Source organism: Paramisgurnus dabryanus, unplaced genomic scaffold, assembly GCF_030506205.2.
Source record: "Paramisgurnus dabryanus unplaced genomic scaffold, PD_genome_1.1 h2tg000330l_1_43277__unordered_in_group0, whole genome shotgun sequence".
Classification (NCBI taxonomy): domain Eukaryota; kingdom Metazoa; phylum Chordata; class Actinopteri; order Cypriniformes; family Cobitidae; genus Paramisgurnus; species Paramisgurnus dabryanus.
Genome location: NW_027394209.1, coordinates 7,501 through 17,500, shown reverse-complemented (window position 1 = coordinate 17,500; position 10,000 = coordinate 7,501). Strand labels below are relative to the sequence as shown.

Sequence of the window (10,000 nt, the reverse complement as noted above, 5' to 3'; positions counted from 1 at the left end):
ACAGGGCCTCGAAAGAGACCTGTATTGTTATTTTTCGTCACTACCTCCCCGAGTCGGGAGTGGGTAATTTGCGCGCCTGCTGCCTTCCTTGGATGTGGTAGCCGTTTCTCAGGCTCCCTCTCCGGAATCGAACCCTGATTCCCCGTCACCCGTGGTCACCATGGTAGGCGCCTAAAGTACCATCGAAAGTTGATAGGGCAGACATTCGAATGAGTCGTCGCCGCCGCGGGGGCGCGCGATCGGCTCGAGGTTATCCTGAGTCACCAAAGCGGCCGGGGCGCGCCCGGAGACGCGTCCCGGATGGGTTTTGGGTCTGATAAATGCACGCGTCCCCGGCCCTCGCGGGCCGGGTCGGCGCTCGTTTGCATGTATTAGCTCTGGAATTGCCACAGTTATCCAAGTACGGGTGGAGCGATCAAAGGAACCATAACTGATTTAATGAGCCATTCGCAGTTTCACTGTACCGGCCGTGTGCACTTAGACCTGCATGGCTTAATCTTTGAGACAAGCATATGTTACTGGCAGGATCAACCAGGTAGTAGCCGTAGGAGAGCCTCGCTCTGACCCGGGGTTCACGCGGCGCGGGTCCCGGTTTCCACCCCCCGGGGGGAGTGGGACCGGGGCCACTCTCGTGTGGCTCTCCCCTCTCGTAGGCTGAGGGGCGGCCGGGTGGGCCGTAACCGAGGAAAGGTGCGTTTCGCGGGGCCGGGTGGCCGCGACGGGCCGGGGGCGTCTCCGCCCTCGGTCGCCGAGGCCCTCGCCGGCCGCCGGTGGCGGACCTTCGCGTCTGACGGACCGTCTGAGTCTCCCGCGGAAAGGGTCGGGCGGGCTCCGGAGAGCCCCCCTGGAGGCGAGAGCGCCGGGTCGGGGAGGAACCGACCGCCCATGGCGGCCGACGCGCTAACGTCGGCCGGGCGGAGGCCTGCCCCAGGCGCAGTTCGATTTCCAGAATCTCAGGGCCATGACACACAAAGCGTATCCGGGCGTCACCCCGTAACGGGTCATTAAGGCTGAGACGTGGGCGGCCCTGTCCCGCCCGGGGTTTCGTTTAGCGGCCGACGCCGGTTCGTTTTGCGGCCGAACGACGCCGGTTCGTTTAGCGGCCGAACGAAGCCGGCTCGTTTAACGGCCGAGGCCAGCCGGGTTCGTCCCTTCCTTGGATGATTTACCATTCGTAATAAGAATCGTCACTACCTCAGTGCAGAGGGACTTTTTCGAGGCATTTGTGTCCGCTCGAGAGGCCTCTCGCTGGGCTCGAGAGGTCCTGGGATCCGGTAGCCTATCACCTTGGAGAGTCAGCGAGGTGCTCTTCCCTATATACCCGATGGCACCTGTTCGGGCCACCGTCCCCTGCTGGACGGGGCCCGGCTCTGTACCGCCCCAGACAGAGCGCCTTCGTCGGTCACGAAGGCAGGGTCGTGGACCCTGGAAGCGCACGAGCCACCCGACTCGGCTTCCATAGCGGCTGGCGGCCCTGGCCCGCCCGAGACGAAGCGCCTTCGTCGGTCAGACAGATAGGGTCGAGGACCCTGGAAGTGCGAGAGCCACCCGACTCGACTTCCACGGCGGCCCGGAGGCCGGGCCCGTCCCCGTCCGTGCCCGGGGACGGGGCACCTTCGTCGGTCAAACGCGTTGGTCTTGGACCCTGGAAGTGCACGAGCCACCCGACTCGACTTCCATAGCGGTCGGCGGCCCCGTACCGCCCCAGACAGAGCACCTTCGTCGGTCACGAAGAGAGGGTCTTGGACCCTGGAAGTGCACGAGCCACCCGACTCGACTTCCATAGCGGTCGGCGGCCCTGTCCCGCCCCAGACGATGCACCTTCGTCTGTCACACAGATAGGGTCTTGGACCCTGGAAGCCGTCCCCCTCGACTTCCGTAACGGTCGGCGGCCCTGTCCCGCCGCAGACGGGTCACCACTCCGTCTGTCTGTAGGGTCTTGGACCCTGGAAGCCGCCCCACTCGACTTCCATCGCGGTCGGCGGCCCTGGCCCGCCGCAGACGGGTCGCCACTCCGTCTGTCTGTAGGGTCTTGGACCCTGGAAGCCGCCCCACTCGACTTCCATCGCGGTCGGCGGCCCTGGCCCGCCGCAGACGGGTCGCCACTCCGTCTGTCTGTAGGGTCTTGGACCCCGGAAGCCGCCTCACTCGACTTCCATCGCGGTCGGCGGCCCTGTCCCGCCGCAGACGGTGTGCCACTCCGTCTGTCACACAGATACATAAGGGTGTCTCGGAACCCCGGACGCCGACCGAGACGAAACGCGTGGGGTCGGTGCGCCCGAGAGGGTAGGGTGCCCCGGGGCCGGCCGCTCGCGCCGACCGGCTTCCGGGACTCCTTGACCGCTCGGGAGACCTATCCACGCGCCCGCACCGACCGGCGGCCGGGGGCCCTCGACCGCCACACGCGTACCGACGACCGGGGGGTTTCCGTTTTACGGCCGACGCCGAGATCCTTCGACGGTTCCAACATGGGTTGTTACGCTTTTGTGTTCGCCCGTGTCTGAGCATATATGGTCGGGTCGAACCTTTGAGGCCGTAGCCTGGAGATCCAGGGCGGATCTTATCTCACAACACGTGTGTCTTTGAGGCCGTAGCCTAGATCCAGAGACTTTAGGATCTTTTTAGCAGTTTTAAGGCCGTAGCCTTGATCCAGGGCGGATCTTTTGAGCAGCTTTAAGGCCGTAGCCTTGATCCAGGGCGGATCTTTTCACAGGTTTTAAGCCGAAGCGCCTTGATCCAGGGACTTTTGGATCTTTTTTTGCCGTTTTTAGGCCGTAGCCTTGATCCAGGGCGGATCGTTTTGCGGCCGTAGCCGAGTTCCATCACCCAAGGTAGCTTTAGTTTTTAGGCATTAGCCTTGATGATCCAGGGCGGATCGTTTTGCGGCCGTAGCCGAGTTCCATCACCCAAGGTAGCTTTAGTTTTTAGGCATTAGCCTTGATATGATCCAGGCCGGATCTTTCCGCCTAGGCGGCATGCGGATATGGGTTACCCGTCTTTCGACACTCGCCCGGGGCGCTGCCTCACATCAGACGCCCTTCGTCCGTTCCAACCGTTCCAGTTCTTTTAACGGTTTTTCGTTCATCGCACACCGACGCGCACAGACCTTTCTTGGGATCTGCCGCAGGGAGGGAGGACGCTGGAGGTCCACTTTCGAAGCAACCCATCCCTATATACCCGATGGCACCTGTTCAAACGACCGCCCCTTGAGAGAAGGGGCCCTTCCCGTGGCTCGTCCGGGAGGAGGCGCCCGCGTCGGAAGGCGCCGTAAGGTCGGAGACCCTGGAAGTGCACGAGTCACCCGCTTTTACCTCCAGGCCCTCTGTCGTACTTCTCGTGTCCGCTCACGAGACCTCGTTTCGGCTTTATGGAAGTGCACGAGTCACCCGCTTTTGCCTTTTCTGGAAGTGCACGAGTCACCCGCTTTTGCTTCCAGGCCCTCTGTCGTACTTCTCGTGTCCGCTCACGAGACCTCTCTTCGGCCTGGGGGTGCGCCACGTACACCCCCGCGTCCGCATTCGAGTCACCTCTTCGGGCTCATGAGGTAGGGTCGGTGACCCTGGAAGTCAGAGACTTCCAGGCCTTCTGTCGTACACCCTCGCGTCCGCTCACGAGACCTCTCTTCGGCCTGGGGGTGCGCCACGTACACCCTCCCGCGTCCGCTTTCGAGTCACCCATCTGGGCTACGGAGGTAGGGACGTGTGCCCTGGAAGAACCAGACTTCCAGGAGGGAGGGCCGCCCTGTCAGGCCCGCTTTCGAGTCACCCATCTGGGCTACGGAGGTAGGGACGGGTGCCCTGGAGGAACCAGACTTCCAGGAGGGAGGGCCGCCCTGTCAGGCCCGCTTTCGAGTCACCCATCTGGGCTACGGAGGTAGGGACGGGTGCCCTGGAGGAACCAGACTTCCAGGAGGGAGGGCCGCCCTGTCAGGCCCGCTTTCGAGTCACCCATCTGGGCTACGGAGGTAGGGACGTGTGCCCCGGAGGAACCGGACTTCCAGGAGGGAGGGCCGCCCTGTCAGGCCCGCCTCGGAGTCACCTCTCTGGGCTAAGGAGGCAGGGACGTGTGCCCTGGAGGAACCAGACTTCCAGGAGGGAGGGCCGCCCTGTCAGGCCCGCTTTCGAGTCACCCATCTGGGCTACGGAGGTGGGGACGGGTGCCCTGGAGGAACCAGACTTCCAGGAGGGAGGGCCGCCCTGTCAGGCCCGCCTCGGAGTCACCTCTCTGGGCTAAGGAGGCAGGGACGTGTGCCCTGGAGGAACCAGACTTCCAGGAGGGAGGGCCGCCCTGTCAGGCCCGCTTTCGAGTCACCCATCTGGGCTACGGAGGTGGGGACGGGTGCCCTGGAGGAACCAGACTTCCAGGAGGGAGGGCCGCCCTGTCAGGCCCGCCTCGGAGTCACCTCTCTGGGCTAAGGAGGCAGGGACGTGTGCCCTGGAGGAACCAGACTTCCAGGAGGGAGGGCCGCCCTGTCAGGCCCGCCTCGGAGTCACCTCTCTGGGCTAAGGAGGCAGGGACGTGTGCCCTGGAGGAACCAGACTTCCAGGAGGGAGGGCCGCCCTGTCAGGCCCGCTTTCGAGTCACCCATCTGGGCTACGGAGGTAGGGACGTGTGCCCTGGATGAACCGGACTTCCAGGAGGGAGGGCCGCCCTGTCAGGCCCGCTTTCGAGTCACCCATCCGGGCTACGGAGGTAGGGACGTGTGCCCTGGAGGAACCAGACTTCCAGGAGGGAGGGCCGCCCTGTCAGGCCCGCCTCGGAGTCACCTCTCTGGGCTAAGGAGGCAGGGACGTGTGCCCTGGAGGAACCAGACTTCCAGGAGGGAGGGCCGCCCTGTCAGGCCCGCCTCGGAGTCACCTCTCTGGGCTAAGGAGGCAGGGACGTGTGCCCTGGATGAACCGGACTTCCAGGAGGGAGGGCCGCCCTGTCAGGCCCGCTTTCGAGTCACCCATCTGGGCTACGGAGGTAGGGACGTGTGCCCTGGAGGAACCAGACTTCCAGGAGGGAGGGCCGCCCTGTCAGGCCCGCCTCGGAGTCACCTCTCTGGGCTAAGGAGGCAGGGACGTGTGCCCTGGATGAACCGGACTTCCAGGAGGGAGGGCCGCCCTGTCAGGCCCGCTTTCGAGTCACCCATCTGGGCTACGGAGGTAGGGACGTGTGCCCTGGAGGAACCAGACTTCCAGGAGGGAGGGCCGCCCTGTCAGGCCCGCCTCGGAGTCACCTCTCTGGGCTAAGGAGGCAGGGACGTGTGCCCTGGAGGAACCGGACTTCCAGGAGGGAGGGCCGCCCTGTCAGGCCCGCTTTCGAGTCACCCATCTGGGCTACGGAGGTAGGGACGTGTGCCCCGGAGGAACCAGACTTCCAGGAGGGAGGGCCGCCCTGTCAGGCCCGCCTCGGAGTCACCTCTCTGGGCTAAGGAGGCAGGGACGTGTGCCCTGGAGGAACCGGACTTCCAGGAGGGAGGGCCGCCCTGTCAGGCCCGCTTTCGAGTCACCCATCTGGGCTACGGAGGTAGGGACGGGTGCCCCGGAGGAACCAGACTTCCAGGAGGGAGGGCCGCCCTGTCAGGCCCGCCTCGGAGTCACCTCTCTGGGCTAAGGAGGCAGGGACGTGTGCCCTGGAGGAACCGGACTTCCAGGAGGGAGGGCCGCCCTGTCAGGCCCGCTATCGAGTCACCCATCTGGGCTACGGAGGTGGGGACGTGTGCCCTGGAGGAACCAGACTTCCAGGAGGGAGGGCCGCCCTGTCAGGCCCGCCTCGGAGTCACCTCTCTGGGCTACGGAGGTAGGGACGTGTGCCCTGGAGGAACCGGACTTCCAGGAGGGAGGGCCGCCCTGTCAGGCCCGCCTCGGAGGCCTCCCCTCGGGCAGGGGAGGCAGGGTCGGGGACCCTGGAGGAACCGGACTTCCAGGAGGGAGGGCCGCCCTGTCAGGCCCGCCTCGGAGGCCTCCCCTCGGGCAGGGGAGGCAGGGTCGGGGACCCTGGAGGTGCCGGACCTCCAGGGGGACGGAGGCCGAACCCGTGGCCGGGGAGGGTGAGCCTTGCCGGGCTAGGCTCGCGCGGGTTCGAAGGCCTGGTTCGAGAGGACCCCTTCCCCTATATACCCGATGGCACCTGTTCACACTACTGCCCTTTCGAGAGGGGACCCCGACCGGTCCGCGGCCGGGACGGCGCACCTCGGTCGGCCTCGGCGAGTGGGTCGGGGTGCCTGGAGGTGCGCGAGCGGCCCGCCTGGAAGTGCGCGAGCCACCCGACTCTGGCGGCCGGCGCCCCCGGGCCCGTGCCCGCGGCCGACTCGTCTGACCCGGCATCGTCAAGGTCACCAATACCACGGAGCGTCTACGACGCCCCGTTTCCGAGATATCGGCCAATGAACTGCCGGGCGCCGTATCTCGGCCGGGGAAGGTCCTACGGACTCGGGGCCGGGCTCGTCGGAAAGGTCTCGCCCGGGGCTTTCCGACGAGACCGGCCGCGGGTCCGTGCGACCCCGGGGGCCCGAGATACTTCCGGTCGAAAATTCGAATTTCGTTACCGCGCTGCTCCGGCGCCCCGGGTCCGGGGCCTTCGCCCTTCGGGTGGGTGGCTCCTCCGCGGGGGGCCTTTCGAACGAGCCCACCCGCGCGTCGCTAGCCCTTTCCGGGGCCGAGATACGGCCTACCCCCGCGGGATTTTCCCACGGCCGTTTCTCGGGCGCCTCGGGTCCGGGGCCTTCGCCCTTCGGGTCGGTCGCTATGCCGGAGGGGAGCTTTCGAACGAGCCCTCCCTCGAGTCTCTGGCCCTTTCCCGGGCCGAGATACGGGCGGGTGGTCGCGGAATTTTCGCTCGTCCGGGGCTCCGGCGCCCCTAGCGTCCGCCTCGGAGGTCGCCCGGACGCGCGGCCGGTCTCGTTCGAAAGGTCCGTCCCGGGGCTTTCCGACGAGCCCGGCCTCGGGTCCGTGCGACCCCGCCCGCCGGAGATACGTCCGGTCGAAGCTCGCGGAAATTCCCGCGGCCGTATCTCGGGCGCCTCGGGTCCGGGGCCTTCGCCCTTTGGGTCGGTCGCTCCGCCGGAGGGGGCCTTTCGAACGAGCCTACCCGCGAGCCTCTAGCCCCTTCCCCGGCCGAGATACGGCGGTCTGTGCCCGGATTTTCCCACGGCCGTTTCTCGGGCGCCTCGGGTCCGGGGCCTTCGCCCTTCGGGTCGGTCGCTATGCCGGAGGGGAGCTTTCGAACGAGCCTACCCGCGAGCCTCTAGCCCTTTCCCCGGCCGAGATACGGCGGTCTGTGCCCGGATTTTCCCACGGCCGTTTCTCGGGCGCCTCGGGTCCGGGGCCTTCGCCCTTCGGGTCGGTCGCTATGCCGGAGGGGGGCTTTCGAACGAGCCTACCCGCGAGCCTCTAGCCCTTTCCCCGGCCGAGATACGGCGGTCCCTCCCCGGATTTTCCCACGGCCGTTTCTCGGGCGCCTCGGGTCCGGGGCCTTCGCCCTTCGGGTCGGTCGCTATGCCGGAGGGGAGCTTTCGAACGAGCCTACCCGCGAGCCTCTAGCCCTTTCCCCGGCCGAGATACGGCGGTCTGTGCCCGGATTTTCCCACGGCCGTTTCTCGGGCGCCTCGGGTCCGGGGCCTTCGCCCTTCGGGTCGGTCGCTATGCCGGAGGGGGGCTTTCGAACGAGCCTACCCGCGAGCCTCTAGCCCTTTCCCCGGCCGAGATACGGCGGTCCCTCCCCGGATTTTCCCACGGCCGTTTCTCGGGCGCCTCGGGTCCGGGGCCTTCGCCCTTCGGGTCGGTCGCTATGCCGGAGGGGAGCTTTCGAACGAGCCTACCCGCGAGCCTCTAGCCCTTTCCCCGGCCGAGATACGGCGGTCTGTGCCCGGATTTTCCCACGGCCGTTTCTCGGGCGCCTCGGGTCCGGGGCCTTCGCCCTTCGGGTCGGTCGCTATGCCGGAGGGGGGCTTTCGAACGAGCCTACCCGCGAGCCTCTAGCCCTTTCCCCGGCCGAGATACGGCGGTCCCTCCCCGGATTTTCCCACGGCCGCAGCACGGGCGCCTTTGCTCGGATCGACTCGCCCTTTGGGTCGGTCGCTCCACGCGAGGGGACCTTTCGAACGAGCCTACCCGCGAGCCTCTAGCCCTTTCCCCGGCCGAGATACGGCGGTCCCTCCCCGGATTTTCCCACGGCCGCAGCTCGGGCGCCCTTGCTCGGATCGACTCGCCCTTCGGGTCGGTTGCTCTACCGGAGCGGCCCTATCCAACGAGCCAACCCGCTTCTCTCTAACCCTAAGCCCGGCCGAGATACGGCGGTCCCTCCGCGGATTTTCCCACGGCCGCAGCTCGGGCGCCTTTGCTCGGATCGACTCGCCCTTTGGGTCGGTTGCTCTACCGGAGCGGCCCTATCCAACGAGCCAACCCTCGTCTCTCTAACCCTAAGCCCGGCCGAGATACGGCGGTCCCTCCGCGGATTTTCCCACGGCCGCAGCTCGGGCGCCTTTGCTCGGATGAACTCGCCCTTTGGGTCGGTTGCTCTACCCGAGCGGACCTTTCCAACGAGCCAACCCTCGTCTCTCTAACCCCAAGCCCGGCCGAGATACGGGGTACCACCGCCTGACCTTTAAACGGCCGTAACTCGGGCGCCTTTGCTCGGATCGACTCGCCCTTTGGGTCGGTTGCTCTACCGGAGCGGCCCTATCCAACGAGCCAACCCTCGTCTCTCTAACCCTAAGCCCGGCCGAGATACGGGGTACCACCGCCTGACCTTTAAACGGCCGTAACTCGGGCGCCTTTGCTCGGATCGACTCGCCCTTTGGGTCGGTTGCTCCACCCGAGGGGACCTTTCCAACGAGCCAACCCTCGTCTCTCTAACCCTAAGCCCGGCCGAGATACGGGGTACCACCGCCTGACCTTTAAACGGCCGTAACTCGGGCGCATTTGCTCGGATCGACTCGCCCTTTGGGTCGGTTGCTCCACCCGAGGGGACCTTTCCAACGAGCCAACCCTCGTCTCTCTAACCCTAAGCCCGGCCGAGATACGGGGTACCACCGCCTGACCTTTAAACGGCCGTAACTCGGGCGCATTTGCTCGGATCGACTCGCCCTTTGGGTCGGTTGCTCTACCCGAGGGGACCTTTCGAACGAGCCTACCCGCTTCTCCCTAACCCCAAGCCCGGCCGAGATACGGCGGTCCCTCCGCGGATTTTCCCACGGCCGCAGCTCGGACGCCCTTGCTCGGATCGACTCGCCCTTTGGGTCGGTTGCTCTACCGGAGCGGCCCTTTCCAACGAGCCAACCCTCGTCTCTCTAACCCTAAGCCCGGCCGAGATACGGGGCACCACCGCCTGACCTTTAAACGCCCGTAGCTCCGGCGCACAAAGTCCCAGGACTTCGCCCTTTGGGTCGGTTGCTCCACCGGAGGGGACCTTTCCAACGAGCCAACCCTCGTCTCTCTAACCCTAAGCCCGGCCGAGATACGGGGTACCACCGCCTGACCTTTAAACGGCCGTAACTCGGGCGCCTTTGCTCGGATCGACTCGCCCTTTGGGTCGGTTGCTCCACCCGAGGGGACCTTTCGAACGAGCCTACCCGCTTCTCCCTAACCCCAAGCCCGGCCGAGATACGGCGGTCCCTCCGCGGATTTTCCCACGGCCGCAGCTCGGACGCCCTTCGCTCGGATCGACTCGCCCTTTGGGTCGGTTGCTCTACCGGAGCGGCCCTTTCCAACGAGCCAACCCTCGTCTCTCTAACCCTAAGCCCGGCCGAGATACGGGGCACCACCGCCTGACCTTTAAACGCCCGTAGCTCCGGCGCACAAAGTCCCAGGACTTCGCCCTTTGGGTCGGTTGCTCCACCGGAGGGGACCTTTCCAACGAGCCAACCCGCGTCTCTCTAACCCCAAGCCCGGCCGAGATACGGGGCACCACCGCCTGACCTTTAAACGCCCGTAGCTCGGGCGCCTTGGGTCGGATCGACTCGTCCCTTGGGTCGGTTGCTCTACCGGAGCGGACCTATCCAACGAGCCAACCCGCG

General features: G+C 66.2%; 1 non-coding gene across 1 annotated transcript in view; it reads right to left on the bottom strand.

The window, feature by feature from the left end:
- Window positions 1-538, bottom strand: part of LOC135766285 (18S ribosomal RNA) — a 1,855-nt gene extending 1,317 nt beyond the window's left edge. Inside the window, exon 1 of the ribosomal RNA XR_010541497.1 lies at window positions 1-538. This exon is cut by the window's left edge and continues 1,317 nt beyond it. This is a non-coding gene — a ribosomal RNA (18S ribosomal RNA).
- Window positions 539-10,000: the final 9,462 nt, after the last annotated feature.